The following is a 26,942-nucleotide window of genomic DNA, read 5'->3' on the forward strand; positions in this document are numbered from 1 at the left end:
TAAGTTCATCATGAAAGGTCATCATTTGGGCAAGTGTATCCATCTGCATGTTTGAGATCCTTGTTAATTCAATACATTTTCCTTCAAGTCTGTTTGCAAGATTCCTTTTGTCATTTTCCATCATAGCTTTATCTTCAACTGCTCTTTTCTTTTGTTCAGTGATTTCACATAACATTATGGCCTGTGATTCATGTTCCATCTTGAGATATCTTATCTCATCTATTTGAACTTTGTTTTTCTCCATTAGTTCTGCAATTGTTGTATCAAACTCTTTAGTATCTCCATTGGAAAATATATTTGTGGTATCAATCTTCTTGTAGTTTATCTCATTTTTCGGCTATGGCTAAATCCTTCCTTCTTTTCAATGAGTTTCTCAACTTAACTCTACAGTCATCCAAGCTATGTAGAGCAAGTTGCACATCTATCACCTAATTTTCAATGATCTTTCCAATTTTGAAAACTTCCATCTTTAGATATTTTCCTCCAAGCTGTTAGGCTTTTTCCTGTGAGAACATAACTAGGCTCTGATACCAATTTTTGGAATATTCAAATATGGAAAGAATACTGATGAGAGGGGGGGGGGGGGGTGGTGAAGGGGTGAATCAGAAGTATTCCACTTTATCCAATAAAATTTTTATTTGAAAGTAAATTTCTTGCAAGTAAATACATCATGAAAATATGAAACTAAAACATGCATCAACAACACATAACACTGGAATTTGGTAACCCAGAAACCCTCCAAAAATAAGAAGGTAAAACTGGGGTGGGGATGATACCCACAAAAATTCACTGCAATAATATTGTTCAACCACTTCTGATGGTCTACCCTATTAAAGGCCTACCCTGTTAAAGGCTTTACACTATGTCAATAGTTACCTGGTTAGAGGATTTACAAACACTTAACATTAAGTGTCACCTTTTTAAAGGATTTAATCACCTTTTGATAAGGATCTATAAATAGCTATTAAGCCAACCTATCTACATAGAATTTCCTTTCTAATACAATGGTAAGAGAGTATTATGTATTATAAACCTGATAGTTAGCAATCCTTGATTGCTGAATGCAAGAACCTGTTCTAGCTCTTTCTCTGATTTCGATCCTCTAAGATCTAATTTTTCTTGATCTCCTTTGCTTTGTTCTGATCAACTAAATATTGAATTGCTGATCTTACTCTCTATGTCTTCTTTCACTGAATTCCATTATGTTTTTCCCATAACACTATTCTCCTTCTCTCATCATCATTACAGTGAATCATTTGTCTTCCTTAAAAAGACTTCGAAGACTTAGGGTTAGATATGGATCTACGATCCACATTGAATCTCAATTTCCTGCTCAATACTTCCCTTTTTGCTGATTGGTTGCATGCCTTTTATAATTTTTCAATTGGCAGCATGCAGATTGCATAGGAAATGTAAAAGATTCATTCTTTTCTCTAGATCTTTCAGGATTTACCATATGTCGGCTACAAAAATGGTTTACATCATAATTTGTGCAATTACAAACTCTTATGATGATATCCTTAGTTACTCAACTCTTGAAGCATTTACTGATGCTCGACACATGCTATTTCCTAGATAGCTCGACACCTAAACAAAACTGTATCACTCGACACCTTATGTTACTCGGCACTTGAATAACTCGGCACTTGATATCACTCAGAACTTGAATAACTCGACACTTGATATCACTCGGCACTTGAATAACTCGACACTTGATATCACTCGGCACTTGAATAACTTGGCACTTACTCTTTGCTTGGCATGTATAGTGAAAAATGGTTAAGTGTATTGACACTTAGCTGTCAAAATTATTCTTTAAACCAACACAGTCACCCAATCTAAAGGATCACACTTGCCTAAACTAACATACACATAATTCTAGTTATACTAATTGGAAGAAAACTTGGATTAATTTTTCAATTCCAACTAATACACTTATTTCATTTACTTCAATATAACAATTGCACCAGCAAACAAAAATATCATTTGAAACCATTTCCAATCTTTCAAAGTACCAAATGAAACCATATTTGTAACCATTTTTTTTTCAATCATATAACAACTATATTCTAATTAAATAATAAGAAAATTGACTTTTCCTAAACTCACTGTATTTACTTCTCATTTTTTTTTAAAATATCATTAATAAAATTATCCACATAAACTATCACTAACTGACATCAGATCATAAATTTAATCAATTTCCACTTCCAAAATTAGTAATCACAAGAATTTCCAAATTATGTAACCATATTAATTAAAAATCAGATTTAAAATAGATAATAATCTTTTCCACTGTAAATCTAATAACGAGTCATTACCATACACTACAATTCACTACTTTAAATGGTAACTATTTGACAATGTACTGAATTCAAAGAAAATTAATGTTGACTGTAATTATTCTCAATTAATCTTGTACCAAAATTAATGGAATACAGATCTCTTATCAAAATATTTATTGTAGACAACAAAATAGTAGAATCTATAAGTTCCCAAATATCCTACAGCCTACAAGGTATTCAAGTTTGAAATTGATATTCAAAGACTAATAGTAAGTTAACAGCCACCACAGATCTTACTAAGTTATGGTATGGACAATCAATAACCATCATGCATACCAGTTTTGGTTTCTGAAACTATTTAATTCCAATACTAAACAAAATCATAACAATGTAACTCATTTAATGTCCATTGTTTAACTCAACAAACCTCCTCTGTTCTACATGACTCCTTAATAGCAATCTTAAAGCAATCTTAAAAACTCTGCCTTGTGAAATTTCTTGAAGTTGTGGCAACAAGGGTTTCTACAAGTTTGAGAAGAATTTAGACTGTGGAGAACGTAGTATCTTCAGAGTTGATGCAATTTGAGGGTGTGAAATATCACTTGAATTTTGCCTGTGAGTTGACTTCATTCTGGAGTCAATATTGTGTTTCAGTAGGAAAAAAAAGTGGATGAATCTGTTTACAGGTTTGAAGGGGTTATAACAGCAGCTACAGTGCTGTGAACAGTACAGTGCTACAGTGAATTAAAAATCAGAGATTTAATATTGCGGTTTTTGATAGGCGCTGCCCAAGGAGGAAGCAACCAGCAGCGTGGTTGCATATTGGAGACAAAAACTTAGGTTTTTTTCTCAACTATTAATGATGATGTTTTTAATGTATTCTTCCAGCAATAAGTATTGTACATACATTAGGAGCCATCCGAATAAATGAATTTGATTAGCAGTATAACCAGATTTGAGTTATAATTTTAGGTAAGATTAGTTTTCAATATTTGTATTTTCTTTTCATCAACTCAAAAACCCAAAAATAGCTTAAAACATTCAAAAACAAACCAAAAACAATCATTACACCCAGGGAAACAAATAGTGATCAGCGTAGAGCCTATTTGGGGTTCTTACATTGGTATACTACAAAGAAAATGACTGTTTGATAGACTGAAACCCACACTTATGTTTTTTGAAAAAAACATCAAACCCTTTTCCCTTAATCTATTCATCACAGTGATTATTTTTGCTATAAACCATTTATATAAATTATAACTCATTGCAACACAAAGAACAAACAATGACATAATTATGAGCCTATAACTTCAAACCCTAACACATTAACATTGATGATAAATAGTAGCTAAGTTACGACTCAAGTAATAGTATTGTTTTCTATATGATATCTAAACCTAATACCAAAACAAAGTTTATAGCACTGTAGAATATTAACGACAACTGTTTGACAAAATATCCAACCTTTGTAACAAGACTATGCCCTCGGTTCACAACCAAGAATCTGTAAGTTGCAAACTCGTGACCATGTCTGAGTATCACTATGAGCTCATGACCAAGTTGCAAACAATATACACAATATTAAACACATAATAGAATACCCACAGAGCTCGGCACTTATAATAGCCAGTATCATAAGCTATCTCACAATTTCACACATAAAATTACAACTACAAACATACAACATTATTACCCAAAGCGAAATCTCCATACCCTCACTCAAGTATGGATATGTACAGAGCTAAACATCACACACAGAACCATACTCTGCAAATATCCATGTTGGAGTGTAAATTACATACCATTAAAAACTTTTAACAATCTTTCAAGCCTACACCCGATTTTGGGTTTACACAGAACTTAACCATGAAAGCATTAAATACTGCACACATCTAGAGTTGGGTATCGAATTTCAAACACAACAACTATTTAATAAACAATATTCATCATACTCATTGAATATATTAAGGATAAGAGAATAGAGTTAGAGAAAAAGCCCCTTGCCTATATTAATGCGGGATGAAACATAAACAAAACTGCCAGGAGAACCCTTTGTTCAAACTCGCACCCAACACCTCCAAAACCCTCTAATCCTTGCCATAGAAAAACAATGAAATCCTTTCAAAATGAAAATTAATAAAATGCAATCATGAACAGAAACCATTAATAAGCGAAATTGAAAACCTCTAAAATACTGGTAATGCATGATGATCTTCATAATGGTCATCAATTTCCCAATGAAAGTGCAGAGAAACCCGCTCAATAGACCATCCATATTGCCTCAACAAAAAACCAACAATGGCTATCTGAACTCAGACTTCAACAAACTCGACAGCCAAAACAACAATTCAATGCCCATTACTACATACTTAACTCAAACACCAAAACAATGCAAATACCAACACTTGGTAGCCAAAGTACCAGCTCGGCATTCGAAGAGCTTGCCCTTCATAAAAATAAAGAAAAAATCCACTTACTTGCCGCCATAAGCCAAAACCCGCAACCCCCATGCTAGTTTTAGTTTAGGCATTGATTAATTTAGGCTATGTTTTAGTTTTAGGTTTTATGACTTAGTTAAATCCCATCGATAGGTTAGTTTAGGCATTAACCCATACTAACATAGTACTAAGTACTAACATCAATATTAATATTCATATCAATGTTAATATTAATATTAATATTAATATCCTAATTACATATTAATGTTGCTTACTAATTAATAAGTATATGTATATATATACATAATATTTATAACCTGTATAAATATAAATACAAGCACATGAATACATAACAATTACATATATATATATATATATATATATATAATTATACAACTTATTAATATATATACATATATACTTATGCTTTAAAAATAGCAAACAACTGATTCAAGGTGCTACTGAATTTTAAAACCACCTTATACATCAAATAGAAATTACAATTCAGACATAAGTAAAACTGAAACTATACTAACATTTATTTATAAAATTTAATTCCTGAATCCAGATTAATTCAGATAATAAGATTCTAAATATAACACAATACTGAAAATATTAAAATATCTATTCTGAGAATTAGATTTTGAGTAAACTCTGACTTCTCAAAATGTTTAACATAATAATACCAAAATTAAAGTAACTTAACAAGTATCAAACCATCCAGAAAAGTTAACTAATGTCAGATTCCAAGGTGATAGATATAAAACTGTCAAGGCCATGACAAACCCACCTAGTTGCCTTGAACAACTTGTTTTCATAGCATCTTGGCTTGAGTATTCCAAATTTGTTCAGTTTGGTTGAAAGATTAGATCTATATCTTATTAAAAAATAACCAAAACTCACTTTTAATCCTTTATCAAATTTTCATAACCTATTTAGTGTAGCGAGTATTGACATGGTAGATTAATTAATATAATTAAAAATAAAAAAATCTATTTATTTTTGCCTAATATTTTGGAAATGATAATGTTGTAGATGGTTCTATTGACAGTTACAAGGCATGCCTTTTTGCTAAGCATTTTTCACAAGTTGAGGGTATTGATTACTTTGAGAGCTTGTCTTCTATTGCCAAGATGAATTCTATTCACCTTGTACTCTATCTCACAAATTCACAAGGATAAACAATTTTTTAGATTGACATAAAGAGTTCCGTTGTGCATTGAGACCTTCATCAAGAGATCTACAAGGAGAATCCATGGTTTTGTGTAGTATTCTTCATTGGTATGTAGGATTCAGAGGTTTTTATACAATTTTAAAAAAGGCCTGTTGGGCTATGTATGAGAAGATGGATTCCTTCTTGCTTCCTTCATTGTTTATTTGATGTCATTTTCATCCTACAAATTATATTCAGCATCATGGGACAAACTTATTGATACTTGTTCTTTATATAGATAATCTCATCATTATAGGTAGCTCATCTTCCATGATATAGAGTGTTTAGTAAGCCTTGATAGAGTAGTTTGAGATGATAGACCATTGACTCCTACACTATTTTTTGGACCTACAAGTCATTTAGTCTTTGGAAGGGATAGTCATACTCTAATAGAGGTATACTCTTGATATGCTTTAGAGATTCAACATTCTTAATTTCAATCCGTCTTCCAAATATTTTCAGTTAGGTTAAGTTTAATTTACTACTTGCACTACTCCTATAATGGATTCCACTTTATCTAGATAGATTGTGGGTAGTTTTTAGTACCTAACACACACATGTCCTAATATTTCCTTTGTGCTTGGATGTGTCTCTTGGTTCTTCCATAATCCACATGAGAGTCATTAGCAAGCTTCCAAATACATCTTTAGGTAAATTAGGTGTACTACATGTTATGGAACTCACTACAAATATGGGAATTCTCACATTGTTAATTACACAGACTCAAATTGGGTTGGTTACATGTCTACTTCTGGATTTTTTTATATCTTGGTTTTGGTCCTATGATATGGTCTTGCAAGAAGTATCATGCTCACACATTATTATCTATAGAGGTAGAGTATGGGGTTGTTGTCATAGCTAGTAACAAGGTTTTATGGATTTGACATTTGATGAAAATTTTTAGATTTCCTCTTAATGGTCCCACCTTTCTTTGGTGTGACAATCATATTGCTATGCACATTTCCCATAACCTAGTTGAGCTTTAGCACACCAAGCACATTGAGCTTTACATGCGCTTCATTAAGTATCAAATTTAGGATGATTCTCTAAGATTGGTTTACATTTCCACTACTAAGCAAGTTGTAGACATCTTTACTAAACCTTGTACATCCATGTGGTATCTTCAGTTGTGTTGTATGCTTGGGGTGAAGGAAGTTGTCCTTCGAGGGTCTGAGTGATGAGTCTTTACTTCCTCCTTTTCTTACTATCTCTTTTTGAATTAACGTTTTTCCCATGTGGTTTTTCCTATTTCTCAATTTCATAGAAATTTGGTTATGATTGGATAACTCATCAGGCCTTATTGCCAGGAACCAAGTTTTCTTTTAGCATTTTAGTTTCCTTCTTTTTTTATACTATTTGTAACTACATTATTTCTCATATTATGGGGAGTGTTAGAGAAAAGTGGTAATTTTTATTTATTTATTAAATTACCCTTACTTCCTTCTCAATATTTTCCTTTATGGACTTGCATTTTAATTTAATAATTAATTAGTAATTATTAAATGTCATTTACCTCTAGGGTTTCCCTTTTAAGTTTTTTGATTTCATTCTATAAAGATTGATCTTTTCTAAATTTCTCTAATTATTTTAGTCTAATAAAATAATTTTCATATTCATTGAGTAAAACCCTTCCCTCTTCTTTGTGATTTTTTTTTAAATGTATGTGTTCTTCAGGTTTTCTAGATTTGTATTGTTCAAATCCTTCAAAAAAGACTATATCTTGAACATTGTTAATAGAAATAAGAGACAATCTCATTCATGGTAAATTAGGTCTTCTTACCCCAATTATATTAAAGGAAAAAAAAAATAGGTCAAGATGTTTATATCTCAAATACAGTTGATAGAAATGGGAGCCATTCTAATACAAAGTAGCCTAGGGATTCTTAACCAAATAAGAGTTGAGAGTGAAAAAGGTAGGAAGGGGTTGATTTTTTGCTACACTAACTTAGATCTTAGAAAAAAAAAAATTGTGCTTACATCTTATCACTCAATCAATAACTATAAAATACCTAAAGGGGTTCCCAATCTGTGAAAGGATCTTTTCATCCCTAAATAAGAGCCATATGTTGAAGATTAATTGCAAGATCAAATATTGATTCCCATATAGCCAACATGAGATTATACTTTCCAAAGCACTACGATTTCAAAACCACAAAGTTAACATTTGCTTCTAAAATGAACCTAAAGAGAAGAAAATTGCTAGGGAGTCCCAAAGAGTGATAGTTCCTTTTATTTATTGAAAATGACACCAGTTTCTAACCATCTCAAATATAGGGTTCAATGTCAAAAATCATTCATCCATGAAAAACTTAAAGAAATAATTTATGCTATCTACCAAAGAGTCTAGAAGGAATATTACAAGGCTCTCGATTCCTAAAACCACATTCAAAAGCTCCCTAGATGTTGGATTCTCTATGGATCATGAAATAAACTTTATCAAAATTTGACCTAAAATGGGAGAGATGGTGTCAACTAGAAACAATCTTACTACGAAGGGGAGGAACCAAAAAATGCTAAATCAACCACAAGAGTCTAGGTATAGGGAAGGTAGATAGAGGAAAGTTATGGATCACATATTAGCCAAAGGTTCGACATGGATAGATTTGAAATTGAGAACTAGAAACATAATTGTGGCAAGGGTGACCACATCTAGGGAGGGGTGGGGGGGCACATCTAGGAGGGAGGATCCAAAATAAGATGCCATTAATGTCATAAGATTCAAGATTCATCAAGAGTGAGAAAATCGCATAAAATGTGTTTAACATGAAATGTTGTGGAATTGAATAACATTAATATTTGAAATATTTTTTTGTTTTTCCCCTTGACACAAGATATTCTATCTCTATATTTGACTACCTAAACTACAATATATACAACTTATGCAGTGGTTTCTAAAATATATTAATATTTTCTAGGAATTATAATGGAAGGATAGGAAATAGGAAAACAAACACCTTCAAGATGAATGGAGAGTAAGGGAAATATAAATTCTTTATTATTGATTAGGTGCTTGAAATTTTTTGATTTCAACTTTGAACCCCCAAAAACCATATAACCTATAATCAGTTGGAGTTTATTTCTAGGCTGGACATTGATGACCTAAAAGTTAAAGGAAAACCTAGTTCCTTGCCTACAAAAATTTATCAATCCAAAATTCTTAGAGTTTCACTTTAAAACACTTTATTTTCAACTATACTGCCACTAAAATATAGGTTTGATGAAATAATTATTCTATAACTCGTAATATCTAATCTTAGAATAATAATATACAAATTTGGAAAGATCTTTAGAAATAGTCATTTGATATTTGATTGAAATTATTCTTTGGACCCATGGAAGTACACAATAGAGTAGGAGAATTGGTAGATTTGCAAGGCTTTTCCTCAATCACACACTAATTGAGTAATCAACCTATTCAGACTTAAATATATGCAAGAGTTTTGAGTACCATATTTTATAAACTTTTCTAGTAACCCCTAATAGAGTTTTTAATACATATGTTTAACATTGTCATTTTGATTCATCCGATATTTTTAAAGTTCTAATTATATTTAATTTAGTATATTCATTTGTCATAGGTCATTATTTTGAAGTTTTGATTCATTTGGTGAGATGTTTTTTTTAGAACTTGTCAAATCAATATTTTGCCTAAGTGTCAAATAGTGTTCAGAGCTAGTTTTCAATTAAATATCTTCCACCTAGATTAGCATCATGAATTTATAATTTTGGAGTGCTTATAATTAATATTAGAGAGCCTATGTTTCATATTTTAAGTTATTTTGATAAATTGTGATAGGGTTTTGAGTTCCTCAAAGTTGGTTGTTTATTGTTTATATATTTCCACCTTTCTCATTAAACCACAGAACCTCTATTTGACAATAAATTTTTTATGACTTGTTGAGTATTTTGAATAAATGGTCATGTCACTATATTTTAATCATAAATGATATCTTGTAATTGCAATTTGAAGCCTCAATGAATCTATTTAATAAGTTTCCCAAGCTAATTACATTTGAAAAAACTTAAAACTACACAATTGTCTTTTATTATAGTTATCCAATAGCTTGCTTTTGTTGAGTATAAATTTTACCCAACTGGATGAAATGAGAAAATTGCTTAATCATTATATTATAGTTCTCAGATACATGTGATGTTCTCAATTTGAGCTTATTAAGATTTTTTTTAACTAGTTTTCAAATATGATTCCATTTGCAATTTTTATAGTTTTATTGATGATTAGATCTACACAATGGTTGGGAGGCCTATCTAAGATGTCATAACATTGGTTTGGTGATATACGAGAAAAATATTATCATACCCCTAGATTGTACACTGAAAATAATCTAACCATGCCAATTTGCAAGTTTTCACCAATTTGTTTGAGCACTTTCCCACATCCATGTCCATTTTGGTAAGTTTTCCAATTCTACAAATTTTGGAAGCCCACTTGCATGCTTACCAACTCTTCCAAACTATTTTTCATGAGCCAAAACCACCTCTACATATTTTATGAATAAAATTCTACTAATGTCCAAACTTGCAAATTCCCAAGAAATCGTTTGACTTGTTTTTAAAGTCAAATCAATGTACAACATCTTGTTTCTAACAAGTTGTTTGTAGGATTTTTTTTAGAGAGTTAACCTTACATATTAATATATTCTAAATTTATCATCATCATCATTGTTGGGACTCAAAATTACCTTCCCAATTTTGAGTACCATTAAGAAATTCAAGCCCTATAAATGCTTTTGATGAGTTTGTACCTAGCTGTACCTTTGAGCCCCGTGAGGTGTTTAATGTTTTTGACACCTTCCATTCAGCCTATCCACTTTTTTGATGAAGTTAAATTAAGATTCTGAGCCATTTCATGAAGTCCCGTTTTGAGCAATTTCCAAATCTGCATCTTCACTGAAGTGTCAAACAAAGACAAAAGGCTATGTTTGCAACTAAATATCTTGCACCTAGAAATGTTTCATGATCCACCACTTTGCAAGTATCTAGTGTCCACACCAAAGATCCTATGTTTCTAATTTTGAGTCATTTCGAGTTTGTTTGCCTAGGTTTTGAATCCCTCAAAATTGGTCAGTTATCAATGTCATGCTAATATGAAATGTTCAAAATTATGGGAAGCCCAGTTTGACCTATAATAACTTTTGACCAATTGACCAAAATGCTGAAATTCCTTTTGTGTTGTATTATAGATGTCAGAGACTTCTTATTTTTCAAGCTTGAGCTTATGACGAATCCATTTGATCATTTCTCAAATGCAATTCCAAATGGAATCTTGATCTTTTTACTGGTGTCAAAAGGAGTAGATTGTTTGGTATCCCTATTCAGGATGTTATAACATAAAATTGATGATAGATGAGATCAAATGGATGGTACCACTATGTTTTCCTCCAAAAATACTTTAAGTGTGCCAATTTTCAAGTCATGACGAATCCATTTGCAAAAAATTACTTTCTTCCATTTGTTTCAATCTGCAAAATCCAAGTAGCCCACTTTCACCACTTGCCATTTACATCTTGTTATTCATCATGAGCCCAAATCACAAATTCAAAATGTCCTCATGAAAGAGAACCAATGTCCTAGTTTTCATTTTCTCAAGTGTCCATTTACCCAATTGTCAAGACCAAATCCAAACCCATTTTATTACTTTTTGACATGTTTTCTTGCAGGTAGTTTTGAAAGGTCAACTTTGATAGTGAATATCTTTTGACCTGAAATTCATCATGAGATGAGATTCGATGCCATAAAAGAATGTGGAACAAAAAATCAACGTACCAATTTTTAGAGCCTAGTCAGAGGTTTGGGTCAATTTTTTAAGGCCAATTAATGGACCTCCTAGTGCAAATTTGACAGTTGGTAGAACATGATAAATTGAGATTTTAATGATCAAATTAATGCTTGAAATCGATTTCAGACATTTCAAGGTGATTAGTGGATCATTATGCAAAGTTAGTCATTTGAAAACAAAAAAAAAATAGTTGGACCCATTCTAGGGTTCAATTGATTGCTTCAAACCGATGGATGTCATGGGATCCTAGAGATACGCTGAATTTTAAAGTGAAAATGATTTATAAAGGAAACACATGAGGATAAATTATTTAAATTTTTTATTTTTTATTTTTATTTTTTTTTGGGTTAAAGTACTTCCTCGACTCTCATTTTGCAATAGGATTTCATGGTACTTGAGTGGACCTCATGAAGAAAAAGTCATTGTTTGCAATCTTTGGCTTAATGATGATGGCATTCTGGAGCTTGTTTTTTCCACACAGACAAGGAAGATATAAAGTTTCAGGGAGGAAGAAAATTGTGCAACCATATTGCTCTAATCACATACCTCAAACCGATTGTCATATATCCCCTATGTGTCTATGCAACTATCCTTTATTTAACGATGCCATCAAATTTCAAGATTATTTTGAAAGAGGTTTAGTAAGAAGAAAGCACGAAGAGGTGACTACAAGTTCACATGTGGATGAAGATGTGAACAGTGGAGCCACCTTGGGAGCCCACGTAAAGGGTATTTGATTAAATATGGTAGGTGACATGTTAAAAAAAAATGAAATCCCATAGCAATAAGAAGGCCCAAGAGGCCAATAAATAGGGTAGAGCATTAGAGAAAGGAACAAGGAGCCTGATAAGTTAAGAGAGACCACCTGTAGGCAATAAAAAATAGAACCCACGTTCAAAGCTGCAATCTACACCAAGGACAACGTATAAAAGTAAGGGTTAAAAGGCAGAACCAGTGCCAAAGTAAGAAGAGAGGTTCAACACACAGCAAAAGGGACACCCACAGTGCATTAAAGAGAATCCTCTTACATAAGATGAAACCAGTGGTGACAAGCTTAAATACAGAACAACCCACGCTGAGATGAATGCATGACAACAAGCAAAAAGGAGCGCTCCATGCCAATCAAGTAAAAACTAATGCAATCAAAGCATGATACGCCAGCAAAGCTTTAAACGCTGAGCATGTCAGAAGGGAGTAAGATGCCATCATGAGAAAAGGACCCTGTGGCATCATACTAAGGAATCCCTATGGCAACACATAAAAACAAGGACCCGCTCATGTTAAAGCCATCGAGCTAGCCGCCAAGAGGAAAGCAAGTGACAAGTAGGGGCACTGCAATTTTTTAAGAGCTATCAGAGTTCCACACAATAAAGATAAGCCACCATGGAATAATAAACACTCTTGGTATGAACCAGGCACAAGAGTAAAGGAAAAATAGTTAAAAAAATTATCTCACATTGGGGATACAAGGATCTCTTGTAGCCTTTAAATGCTGAAGTGCTTAGGATGTTAAATGTCTTCAAAGGCATTGGCTTTTGTGAGCCGTTAAGCATGTGTGGACCTGACTTGCACGTGGGTCCTGGATGACGAAAGATGGATGCTGACAAAGATAAAGTTTTGAACAAACACGCATACCCAGACTGTGATGTCAAAAGGTGATCGAAAAAGTCCCAAAATTTGACGGTCGCTACCTCGCTAGCTAGAAAATCCCAGGATTTCTGACTAGCAATGTAGTGAGTCACTGGAAAACCATGAAAAATTGGCAGACAATTGTGGGTCCTATGTGGCAGTGATGTGGCAGTGTTAGCGAACAAAAAATTGACAAGTGGCAGCCAGCAGCATGATAACAGCTAATGTGGAATCTGACTACTGAGATCGTGACACATGGTAGATTGTGCGGCCATTGTTAACTGGCTATAGGGAAGTTGTTCACTCGTTAGTATAGCGACATAGTGAATATGAGGTGGCATGCTGACATGGTGACGAGCATGACAAATAATGTGGTGACATGTGGCACCCAGTTGTAAAGGTGTGAACCAATCAAAATGTGGCACGTGTCAAGGTTGGTCAACCAAGTTTGACCCAGATTGAAAGGCTGGGAAATTTCAAAGGTCTCAAATAAAAGTTTACTTTTCTCAAATACTGCCTGGAAATCACAAGGAAATCAAATTGATAAAATTGTTTCTTCATCACATGGAATGCCCACTTTCTGATCTAAGACATTGCTCACGAGTCAATGTGTTTTATACTCTATGTTAGTCGGATAGAGCCTAGGTAGGGAGAAGGATTTCCTTAGTGCATGAAGTATATGTTTAAGTTTTTTTTTTTTTGTAGTAGCAGACTACAAGTCCTTACAAAATGCAATTTCGGTGTGCGATTGTGGTAATTGTATGAGATTTGAACCTGCCAAAGTCCTGTATTTATTTATGAAGGTCAAAATTTGATGTAGCACCTACATGGAAATGCAAATTGGTGAGGCATAGGTCCATGAAATGAATGGGTAAATGAATTTATTCTCAGCATGTATGGCTATGTGTATTTTATCAAAGATAATTATCCAACATTCATTAATAGGAAGGCTACTTTGGAAGTTTTAAGTAGAAACACTCAATGTCATTAATATCAAAGGTAGATGGGCTTTTGATGAAAAAGGAGTCTATTTATGCATGTTGGTGGAGGCCGTGATGATAAAGGAGAAATTTTGAACCAAAATAATGATGTCATAGTGTTTTCACCAACCAACCAAGAAGAAACACATGACATGGAGTACGAGGCATCCTAGTAGGCAAGATCAACACATATTGCAAGTGCATGACATTGTACAATAGATGGTGATGTCATGCAAAGGAGTGGCAAAGCTGCATGCACAGTCAACACAATATCTCATTTGTTAGATCTTGATTATCCCAAATGGTTGGGAAGCCTCACTCAGGTTAGGTGGGATTTCATGATAGTCATAAAAAATTTCCAACTCAAGTCATGCTCTAAACTTAAAAAACTATGAAAAATAGCATTGGGTCCCACTTCATACTAATGTGGCGTGGTGAGAAAGAAGACAAGAAGGCCAAGACAACCAATCTAGTTATGACATGTGGTACCCATAGGGTGGTTAATCCAAGTTTGACTATCTACTTTTGAGGGAATCTCTACATGATTTAAAATTTGATTTCTTCCAACATGAGCTAAGGAGGATAAGTTTTAAATAAAAATATAACATTTTATAACATTTGAACTTTATCGTAAAATGAAATATTTTAAATATTGCATAAGCCCTTGTTCATCTCAAAAAATTCTAGATTTGAATGGATGCCCAAGATAATTTATCCAAAGATACGAGTACCAAATATCATTTGAAAGGTCACAGAATGAGGAATCTAATTTTGTAAGCCAAACGTGTGTAGCTATTAATGGGTAAAATATATTTCAAGTTTTTCTAAAGTAGGGGCATTTTACACAAATTATTTTGATTTCTTTCATTAAGATTTTCATTTAGTTTATGAGAAAATAATTATCTAGGTTATCTCAAATTTTGTAAATATGCTCGTTAAAAACAATTTAGGGGCATTTTAGGCTCATTTTCTAGTAGCAATTTTTCCTTATTTCCAATAGTTAGTTTCTTCATCATTTAGAGATATTTTGAAGAGTTTGTTTAGGCAAATGATGTAGATTCAATTTCCATTTGAAGGAGGAGTGATGAGAGAAGAATTGCAACAACATCAGATGAAGTTTGAAGAGGACTTTCAACACTATAAGATCAAATATCACCCTCTTTCTCTTTCTATATCTTATAATTTTTCTAATTATACAAGGTTGCTTCCAACTTGTTCAGAAATTTCTATAGCTGTGTTTCCACCTTTCCACTCAGTTTCCATGTCTTGAGCAACAATATTGTATAGTTTCTTGCATAGATTAATGGATTATTATTGGGTTTTTATAGGGTTTCTTGCATTTAGTGAGTCATAATTCTTTGTATAGAAGAGATAGAAAGGGTTTTCAATAAATAAAACACTATGGTTCAAATCGTTCTAGTGTACTACTTTATCAAGTTTCAATGAATGAATACAAGATTTAGCTCATTTGGTGTCTTGTTGTGAGATATGTGTTTCATTGTTTTATTTCAATTTTAAAGATCAAATAAGTTTTTTAATGAAGAAATAAAAATCGATGAAGTATTTACATAGATTTTGATAAGTGGGAAAAAAATATTAGTGTTGTTAACTTGGTAACTAATTCACCACTCCCCTCTCAATTACTCCTTCTCTGTTCATATCTTATATTCTTCAACACTTGCATGCTATTCAATCCACATATTTTCGTTTCATATATATGAAATCCAATGTCAAGTTAGTTTGAATATCCTTACAATCAAAATATTAACATCCATTGAGTTGTCTTGCATAAACAAAAATAAAAATAAAAAAATTATTCTTATGTAGGTCAAGTTGAACTAAAACTAGGTCACTCGATTACCACTTAGTTCCTTAGTAACTAACCTAACTTGGTCATAAATGAATTCCTTTGGTGAACAACCTAGCTCGGCTTCAATGAGATCACTAAATTTGTCTTTTTCTTGATTGATACAGGAGTCTTATAAGCTTGGTTCTAATTGGTAGTGCTCAGTTAGATTATAAAATTTGTCTAACATCAATGATAATATAAAATTGAATAATTATTATCAACAATCTCCATATTTGATATTGATGGTAACTCAACATATCATTATGAAAAGAAAACTTAGAGAAATCAAATAATATATAAGATTTTACAATATCCTTAGTTTCATTTTAATTCTCTATTTGTCCATAAGAACTCCCTCTAAGTTTCTCCCCTCTACCATGTTATCTTCAAACTTCATTAGATCAAATTCTCCCTCTTTCTGATATGTGGATCACTTCTTTTAATCAATATCTCCCTTAATGAATACATGACATGATTTAATCTCTCCCTCTTTGAAATCACATATCAAAGACTTGACATAATGCTTTTACAATGTACCTAGTGTACTGATTCATATGCAATGAGCTCTGACATTTTGCATAAATTTGATAGTTCTTCAATAAAGCTCATTTGATGCATTTGTAATGCCCCACTCAAGAATTCAAATGAAATAAACTAATATGTTACAAAGTTTAATAAAAAAAAATTTTAAAAGTTTATATAGTATCAAAGTAACAATAATGTAGAAGTAATATATACATCCACATCAAGAACACATAATCAATTACAAATATAGTTTTAATTTCTCAAGGGTTTCTTCATGTTGAGTCACACTTAGGAAAGTTTTATTAATAAGTTTAACCCTCAATTACATTGTCCATAATCATAAAATGACTAAACACATACATAGTCATATAAGAAAATGCATAAGTACAACTAATAATATGAAATCACATCTAATGAATAACATCAACTACACATGTCATAGTGTATGTGAAAATAGATACAAGTACATCAATATAAAATACAATATCCCATAGGATCTCAAAACACATCATACATAGATACATTAAATGGGTAATATTCTTCAATATAAGAGGAAGAATGATAATGGTACCACTATATCAAGGAGCATCCAACATCTATCAATTTTAGGGGGACCCAAGTGGTAAGCATATACTACCCCCCAACCGCATGGTCACCTAATCAGGATCCCACTCCCACCGTGTAGGAGAGATAATATACAATCCACACACATATAATCAAATCATAAAATAATCTTTATATGAATACACAAGGAAATCAAATTTATCAAATTTTTTCTTCATCACATGGAATGCCCACTTTCTAATCTAAGACATTGCTCTTGAGTCAAAGTGTTTTATACTCTATGTTAATCAAATAGAGCCTAGGTAGGGAGAAGCATTTCCTTAATGCATGAAGTATATGTTTGAGTATTTTTTTTGTATATGTTATATTTTTATTTAAAACTTATCCTCCTCAGCTCATGTTGGAAGAAATGAAATTTTAAATCATGAAGAGATTCTCTCCAAAGTTGATAGTCAAACTTGGATTGACCACCCTATGGGTACCACATGTCATAATGAGATTGGTTGTATTGGCCCTCTTGTCTTCTTTCACACTATGCCACATTAGTATGAAGTGGGACACAATGCTATTTTTCATATTTTTTTATGTTTAGAGCATGACTTGAGTCGGTAATTTTTTATGATTGTCACGAAATCCCACCTAACCTGAGCAAGGCTTCCCAACCATTTGGGATAATCAAGATCTAACAAATGAGATGTTGTGCTAACTATGCATGAGTCTTTTCTACTCCTTTGCATGACATCACCATATATTGTGCAATGTCATGCACTTGCAACATGTGTTGATCTTGCCTACTAGAATGCCTCGTAGTCCATGTCATATGTTTCTTCTTGGTTGGCTGGTCAAAACACTATGACATTATTATTTTGGTTCAAAATTTCCCCTTTATCATCACAGCCTCCACCAACATGCATACATAGGTTCCTTTCTCATCAAAAGCCCATCTAGCTTTGATATTAATGACATTGATTGTTTATACTTAAAACTTCCAAAGTAGCCCTCCTGTTAGTGAATGTTGGATAATTATCTTTGATAAAATACACATAGCCATACACGCTAAGAATAAATTCCTTTACCCATTCATTTCATGGACCTATGCCTCACCAATTTGCATTTCCATGTAGATGCTACATCAAATTTTTACCTTCATAAATAAATATAGGAATTTAGCAAATTCAAATCTCATACAATTACCACAATTGCACACTGACATTGCATTTTATAAGGACTTGTGGTTTTCTACTAGAAAAAAAATACTCAAACATATACTTCATGCATTGAGGGAATGCTTTTCCCTACCTAGGCTCTATCTGACTAACATAGAGTATAAAACACATTGACTCATGAGCAATGTCTTAGATCAAAAAGTGGGCATTCCATGTGATGAAGAAACAATTTGATCAATTTGATTTCCTTGTGTATTGATATAAAGATTTCCTAATGTTTATTTTCATGATGGTTTTTCTTTGTGGGCTATTTAGTTGGCCAAGTTAGAATGTGAAGTAGAGGCATTTTTGAGATTTCTTTTATGTTTATTTGACAAGATGTCATGATGAGCTTTATGATTTCAATTGATATTTATGTTTAATGAGCTTTATGCTATTGAACATTTATGAGAACATGGGTTTTGAGAACCAATGTTATTTTTGGGTTGCCTACTAAGGAAACAAATTTTATCAATATTACTCTTGAGGTATTTGACACAATTGTGGTTTGTGTTTTTGGGAGGTTGTCTAGGTACATATCCTTGGGAGTGGCTTACACTAGGGCTCTAGGATTTGAAGTGATTAGTGACAAGGTAAGATGAACCAATATATATATATATATATATATATATATATATATATATATATATATATATTTATATATATATATATATATATATATATTTATATATATATATATATATATATATATATATATTTATATATATATATATATATATATATATATTTATATATATATATATATATATACATAATTTTTGTAAAAGCTAATTAAAAAAGAGCTCAACCAGGAAAGAATCAATAAGAAAACCTAGCATCACTGCTCATAAATTTTTTTATTGATATTTACAACTAATTATATCGACAATTAAATATTCAATATTGCAATTCACAGAATATGTTTCCTCCCATGTTTTCAAAATATGAACAAATAAATATAAATTCATCAAATTTTAACAATATTTAAGAATATTTCATAATTTCAAAAAATTATTATGAATTCATTATTACTCCTCCATGTTAGTGCATTTCTCCCCATGTGAAGTTGCTCGAGGTCCTGTCGCACACTCCTCACCCACTGGTGATTGTGGAAACGTTTCCCACCCAGATCTACATTCAAAATCAATAGGAACTTCATGCTTCCAACAACAATTATTTACACCCATATTGGACATTTTCCAATTTGTGCCAACAACCACCTTTCCTGTCAATGTCATAGCTTCATGAGCATTTTCCTAAGCAACATCACCATTATATTCTTTTAAGCCTTTCTCCAAACTCTGCTTACACATTTTCTTCTAAATAGTGACCCCTATAGCCACAATCTCATCATATTTTAATGCATATTATGTATTAGATAGATTCAACATGTCCAAGATAGCATAGCACATGCACTTCACTATTTCTCCAAGCTAGTAGCACATAGCCCTAGCCATAGTTTGAAGAGCTAATTCCATTATTTGAGGGTTCTACATGGCAAGTGACCTTTGAAGAGCTTCATACATAACCATGATCTCATATTTCTATAATAATTGAGACCTTTGAAACAACCCACCAACTAATGCATGCCCATACCATAAACCATACTAATTGAAAGCCTTTCTTAGCTTGTTTTCATTCCAAAACTATTAAAGAGCAACCTTTCTCGACAATACTTCTAATTGGAAGATTGACTATAGTAATCTGTGGCATTGGAAAAGAAAATAGACACCACGTTTGATGGAAATAAAAAATGTGAAGATGAAGGGGTTAAAAATTCCTCCCCAATTACCTGTTGAATACCCTAGAAAATCATAGGAGAATTAATAGAAAACATCGTATCCATTACCCTTTCATCAATTTGTAGAGGTAGAACAATTTCATCCATATTCAAGGGTATCCAAATTTGGTAGCTCTTAAGTAATGGGTTCATGTGATATTAATTGCAAGAATCATACTTCATGCAAGACTCCACCAAGTGAATGTAGGTACATACAAAAAATTGGAAAGAGAAAACCTGATGTGACAAATGAGCTAATTTGATCTCCTTAATGATCTCACACTAGGCTAGCTACACCACATGACCAATTTGATATATTACCATATGCAAATGATGTCCTCTATTTTACAACTCGATAGTGGAATGTAAATTAACATGACATTCATTTTCTTTGTCCTATATACTTTTATGATGAATATAGTTGGGGGTTAAAAAAATATGATTACTACTGACAATCCACAAACTCATTGGTAATAAACATTTGCGGGTCTTTGTACTATGCTATGATTGTTGTAGGTTGTAATGAAAAGTTAGTAATTGCATCATAACCTAGCTGAAACAGACAATCCACAACTCTATTCCCTTCTCTAAGTGTGTGTGCAAACTCATCATTTCAATAATTTGGTAAATTAAACTCTAAATTTGTTGTAAAATATATTGAAGCTACCATGACAATGTTTGTCTCTTAATACACACTTTAACTATTAATTTGGAATCACCTTCAATATGAACCCATTGATATTCCCCTTTCTTTGTAAGAATTAATCCTCAAAATAAACCTTCAGGCTTGACTATATTGTTGGTTCCTGGTGTTAAAGGGGCCATTGAGATTGCACACACATAACCTTTAAAACTTCTTAAACATGCACCTAGTGCTTATTTTCCTATGTTTCCTCTAGAAGACCCATCAAAATTTAGCTTCACAAATCCTAGTTGTGGAGGTTGCCATTGTATTGATGACCTATCAATTTTTTCTTGGTTTCTCTTTAATCTAGCTCCTAATGGAATAAATAATAATTTCCATTGATGTATGATACTTCCATCCCATGTTGTAATATGTGGATTGATTTTACAATTACTAACGCTACCATCAGTAACCTCTGATATCAATTTATCAATGCCCTCTATCACCTTATCTAAAGTTGAAAATTCTTTTCTTAATATCCTCTTATTTGTTTCCCACAAAATTGCCCACAATAGTAATGTTGGAGTGCATTTCCAGATTCCCCCAATTAATGCATTATGAAAAAGGATAGGCCATGCTTGAAATATATGCCAAATATTATTCTACAATGGGTTGGGGTAATTTAATTTTTGAAGAAAAAACATCCAACACTGATACAAAAATTGACACCTTGCAAAGAGATGGTCAACTAATTCATATTCATCTTCACATACTACACACTTAAATGGAGGAGCAATATTTAATCTTTCCAATCAATCACTTGTTAAGATCCTATCCTTGATTGCTAACCATGCCAAACAACCTTCCTTTGGCAAGACCACATTATTCCAATAGAACATATAAGTTTGAGATGGATTTTTCTTTGATACAATGCTGTAGTACTTTGTAACCTTCCATAAATGAATATTTACCATTTCTTTCTGGTATCCACATTAATCGATCCTCATATTTCGATAAAAATTATGTTCTTTCCATAAGTATACTTCTTAAGATATCTTTGTTTTGATTATCTAAAGGGAGTAGATCCAAATCTTTCCATATTACTTTCCTTCAATAGAGATAGACTATATCTATGAAGCGAATAACAAGACTTCCCCAAGCTTATTTTGAGGCTATCACAATTTCTAGAGTATTTGGTAGTCTGATTAGCATGGGTTGTCCATTCCAAGAATCTCTCCAAATGTTAATATTATTCCCACAACGTAATTCCCAAAAAATGTATTTGAGGACATTGTCTCTAGAGGCAATAATAAAATCCCAAATAACAGATCCCTTAGGTGGGTTTAACATGGAAAGTAGTCTATGAGAATCAATGTTATCTAAATATTTCTATTACATTATTTGACACCATGTTGATTGTAGTTTGTTATACATTTTCCAAGCCATCTTACCCCAGAAAGATTTATACCTCCTTAATAATGCATGTAGTCCATCACCACCTAATGTAGAATTATGTGTCATATCTTGAAGACATATAAGTGGAATTTCATTTTCATTTATCATATTTCCCTCCCAAAGGAAGCCTTAAATTAATTTGTAAATTTGTATTAAGACTACCATGGGAGCTTGTGGGATAGCCAAATAGTAGTTAGGAATTGTTGAGAATATGGATTTTATAAGTAGAATTATACCTGATAGGGAAAGGCATCTTACTTTCCAAGACACTAGTTTTCTCTTTGTTCTTTGCAAAATAGTTTCCCAATTACTTGTCTTATTAGAACCAATAAAAAAAGGAATGCCTGAATAAGTAGATGGAAAAAAATCCTTAGTGAAACCTAAAATCAACACTATCTTGTTTGAGATCACTCTATAAGTGTTGAATAAAAATATCTTTAATTTTTTATAATTGATTTTTTGCCCTAAGACATCTATGTAAAGCTATAGAGTTTTCTTAATCTACTTAGCCTTTGAGACTTGTGATACTCCAAAAAGTAAGGTGTCATCTACAAACAAAGAATGCCTGACTGATATTGATGTGACCACAATTTTTTCTCCTTTCCACTTATCAAATGAGTGATAATGCTTAATATTTCTCCTAAATGCTTCTACCATGATAATAAATAGAGCTAGAGAAAGTTGATCTCCTTGATTGACACCTTGTGTAGAGGAGAAGAACCTTGATACTAATTGATTGATAATTACTAAAAACCAAGCACCCAAGATGCATGCTTTAATCTACTTACACCAACACTTTGAGATACCCATCTTTTGAAGAACTTGAAAAATAATAGTCCAGCATACTCTGTCATAAGCTTTCTTCATGTCTAACTTAATAAAAAAAATTAGAAGTCTAATTAATGCTTCTAGAATGGAGGACTTCATGGGCAACCATTGCTCCCTCCATTATTTTTCTGCCTAGGAAAAAACCTCCTTTTCTAATGGAAATGATGTGTGGGAGTAGATTTTGAATGTGTAAGAAAATACCTTTGGTGATAATCTTGTATGTAAAATTGCAAAGAGAGATTGGGCAGAAGATGGCAACGATTTGTGCTCAATTTTTTGGATGATTGTAATATTTATAGAATTAAAGTACTTGAGCATAGATCTATTTTCCTGAGATTATTCAATAGCTACAAGTAAATCCCAACCTATATATTCCAAAACCTCTAAAACAAGAGTGCAGTAAAACCATCTGGACTTGGAACTTTGTTAGTAGAAAATTAGAACACTACCTCTCTTAGTTCATAAATTGTGAAAGGAGCCATAAGATTAAAATTCTCATCAAGAGACACCATTTTAGGGTAGACTGAAGTAGATTGTCAATTTGTCAAGGAAGGGGAGTTGGGTATTCTACTAGAACTAAAAGGTTAGTAAAATATTACTTTTGAGGCAAAGTCCACACCCATACCCTGGGCTAGCAGAGTAGGTATGTGGAATACAAGTCTTGTAAGGGAAATTGGCACAAAGCCATTCTGTACTATGAAGGTGAGTTGAACCTGTGACATCAAGGAAGTAAACCTCAAGGCACAAACCAACTCACCTAGAAGTGGTGGCTTAAAGCTTTTGAGGAAAAGTCCACACCTATACCCCAGGCTAATGGAGTAGGTATGTGGCACACAAGTCCCATAAGGGAAACTGACCCAAAGCCATTCTCTAGTATGAAGGGAAATCAAACCTATGACCTCAAGCAAGTAAACCTCAAGGTACAAACCAACTCACCTACAAGTCGTAGCTAAAATTTTAACGCAAAGTCCACACATATACCTCAGGCAAGCAAAGTAGGTACGTGGCACACAAGTCTTGTATGGGAAACTAGCCCAAAGCCATTCTCCACTATGAAGGGGAGTTGAACCTATAACCTCAAGGAAGTAAACCTCAAGGCACAAACCAAATCATGTATAAGTGGCGGCTAAAACTTTTGAGGCAAACTCCACACCTATACCCTAGACCAGTGGAGCAGGTAAGTGGCACACAAGTCTCGTAAGGGAAATTGGCCCAAAGCCATTCTCCAATATGAAGGGGAGTCAAATATGTGACCTCAAGAAAGTAAACCTCAAGGCGCAACCCAACTCATCTACAAGTAGTGGCTACATGTTAATATAAATTGTTATTGTAATATACTTATTTAATTCAATAAGTCTCTAAATATCTAATCTCCTTGCATACAAAATATCATGCAGTATATAATGTTATTAATTTAAATAATCATAAATCATAAATGATTTAATTAACAACATAAATTTACATTATTATATTAAATAATAATTTCAATTTCATTTCTAAAATATTAATTTAACTTTTATTTTATTCCAATATTAACGTTTAATTTTCCTTTAATTTATAATGCAAATAGAGATAAAATTATAATTTGAATTAAATTATTTATACTTTCTCTCATAAAGTCAAATAGTTATTAACTAAATGATTACAAAATGAACTCTACCACAACTTCTCTTAAAATATAATAAAATTCTAAATATTTGTTTACTAACTCCCCTCTTGCATTAATAATTATAAAATTATTCATATGTAGCTAAGAGTTTAATTAAACTTAAATAATCACTAATACTAACCTTCACTTTATAACAAAATGGATAATATTAATTTCATTTTAGAAATTAACAAATTATTATTATTATTATTATTTCAAAATAAATTCGTATAGATATCTTAAATAAATCTATCTAAAGAAATGTCAATAGATATCCACTACAAAATGGTAAAAAAATTATTTACTACATTGCAAACTATTTATATTTTGTTTATCACCATTAGTTTTTGGTACTAACTTATGATTTTTTTATTTTAATTTCTTAAAAAATTGTGTATTTATCGGTATTAATAAAAATATATTTGTTCTATAATAAAATTTAAAGCTCTGACATGTAAATGGTTGTCAAGTTTAAATTAAAAGAATAAAAGCTAACATTAACACGCCCACAACATCTCACTCCATCCTTTCTCCATTGTAGAATGTCTATCTAAAGAAATGTCGATAGATATCGACTAAAAACTAATTATAATTTTCAAAGGGCCCTTGGTCTACTGGTGAAGTTGAAAGACTCACAAAGAACCCACCAGGGATCAAGTCTTGCTAAGTGCAAGGCCCTTGACATCTAAAAGGGATAATGTCAGGATCGTGCCCTAGGAAAATTTGATGGAATGGATACCACTTAGTCCTTGGTTCTTAACCAAATAGGCTAGACAAAAATGTTGACCTCCATAAAATAAAAATTATAATTTAATTTACTACATTTAAAATTATTTATATTTCCTTTATGTCAATTTATTTAGCTTTCTATGAACTTAAGCTTTTTATTTTATTTTCTAAATAAATGGATGATTTATATTTCCAAATATTATAATTCAAAAAAATCTTTTATGTGGTATTTATTAAATTAATTTTCAAAGTATATTCTACTTATAATAAGGTTTAAAATTTTGACATGTAAATGGTTGTCAATTTTAACCATGAAGAATAAAAGTTAACATTAACATGCTCACACCATCCCACTCCACCCATTTCGCCATTGTAGAATGTCAGTCGGAATTAATAAATTTGAAAATTATATTATATTTTTACAAAATAAAAATAAACATGCAATTAGTATCTTAACATGTCTCTGATCTCTCAAATCATGCAAGCATATTGTAATTTATTTTCTATTTTTAGCATATTTGTTTTCACATGCCTGTAACCATACTGTACTTAGCTTTCTACTTTTAGCATATTTGTTTTCACATACATGTAACCATACTATACTTAGCTTCTATTTCTAGTATATTTATTTTTACATGTATCTAACCATACTATACTTAGCTTCTATTTTTAGTATTTTTTTTTCACATACATGTAACCATACTATACTTAGCTTCTATTTTTACTATATTTGTTTTCACATGCATGCAACTATACTATACTTAGTTTTCTATCTTTAGTATATAGTTTTTACATGCACACATAAGTTTAGCTACAACTAGCTTTCCCCTTAGTTAATCTTCTTCTTTTTCAAATAAATATCATAGTTAAATTATTTTAGATGTAAGAAGAGTATTCATCTATATTTAGAAAATTATGATAATCACATAGTTCTAATGAAAAGTCTAAATTTGAAATCCTAACTATTCAATTTTTTTTTTTCTTCTAATTTTCATAATCAAATTTTTTGTTATATTAGAAAGGGATTTATAAGAATACAATCACAATAATTTTCTCCAATTTCTCTATGATTTTTCCAAAATCGAGTTTTCTTGATTAATAAGTTTTCCTATTTCAAAATCTACAACATAATTCTTCATTCAAAATTAATACAATAAATTAAAAGGAAAATAAAGACACCCATGATGACACAAACTAGATAGATCTTTCAAAAAAAATATACAATGGGTTTTCAAACCCTACCCCAAAATCATAGCTAAAATTTGAGACAATATGTGAACACATGCAAATCCAAACCCTTTGAAATTTTTGACAATTCTTTTGATTCAATTCTGAAATTTTGCTCCCAAAATGTCAAAACCATAGCGAAAATCTGAGACAATCTATGAATGC

Source organism: Cupressus sempervirens, chromosome 7 (genome assembly GCF_028749045.1).
Source record: "Cupressus sempervirens isolate cs-2001-9-10 chromosome 7, ASM2874904v1, whole genome shotgun sequence".
NCBI classification, from domain to species: Eukaryota; Viridiplantae; Streptophyta; class Pinopsida; order Cupressales; family Cupressaceae; genus Cupressus; species Cupressus sempervirens.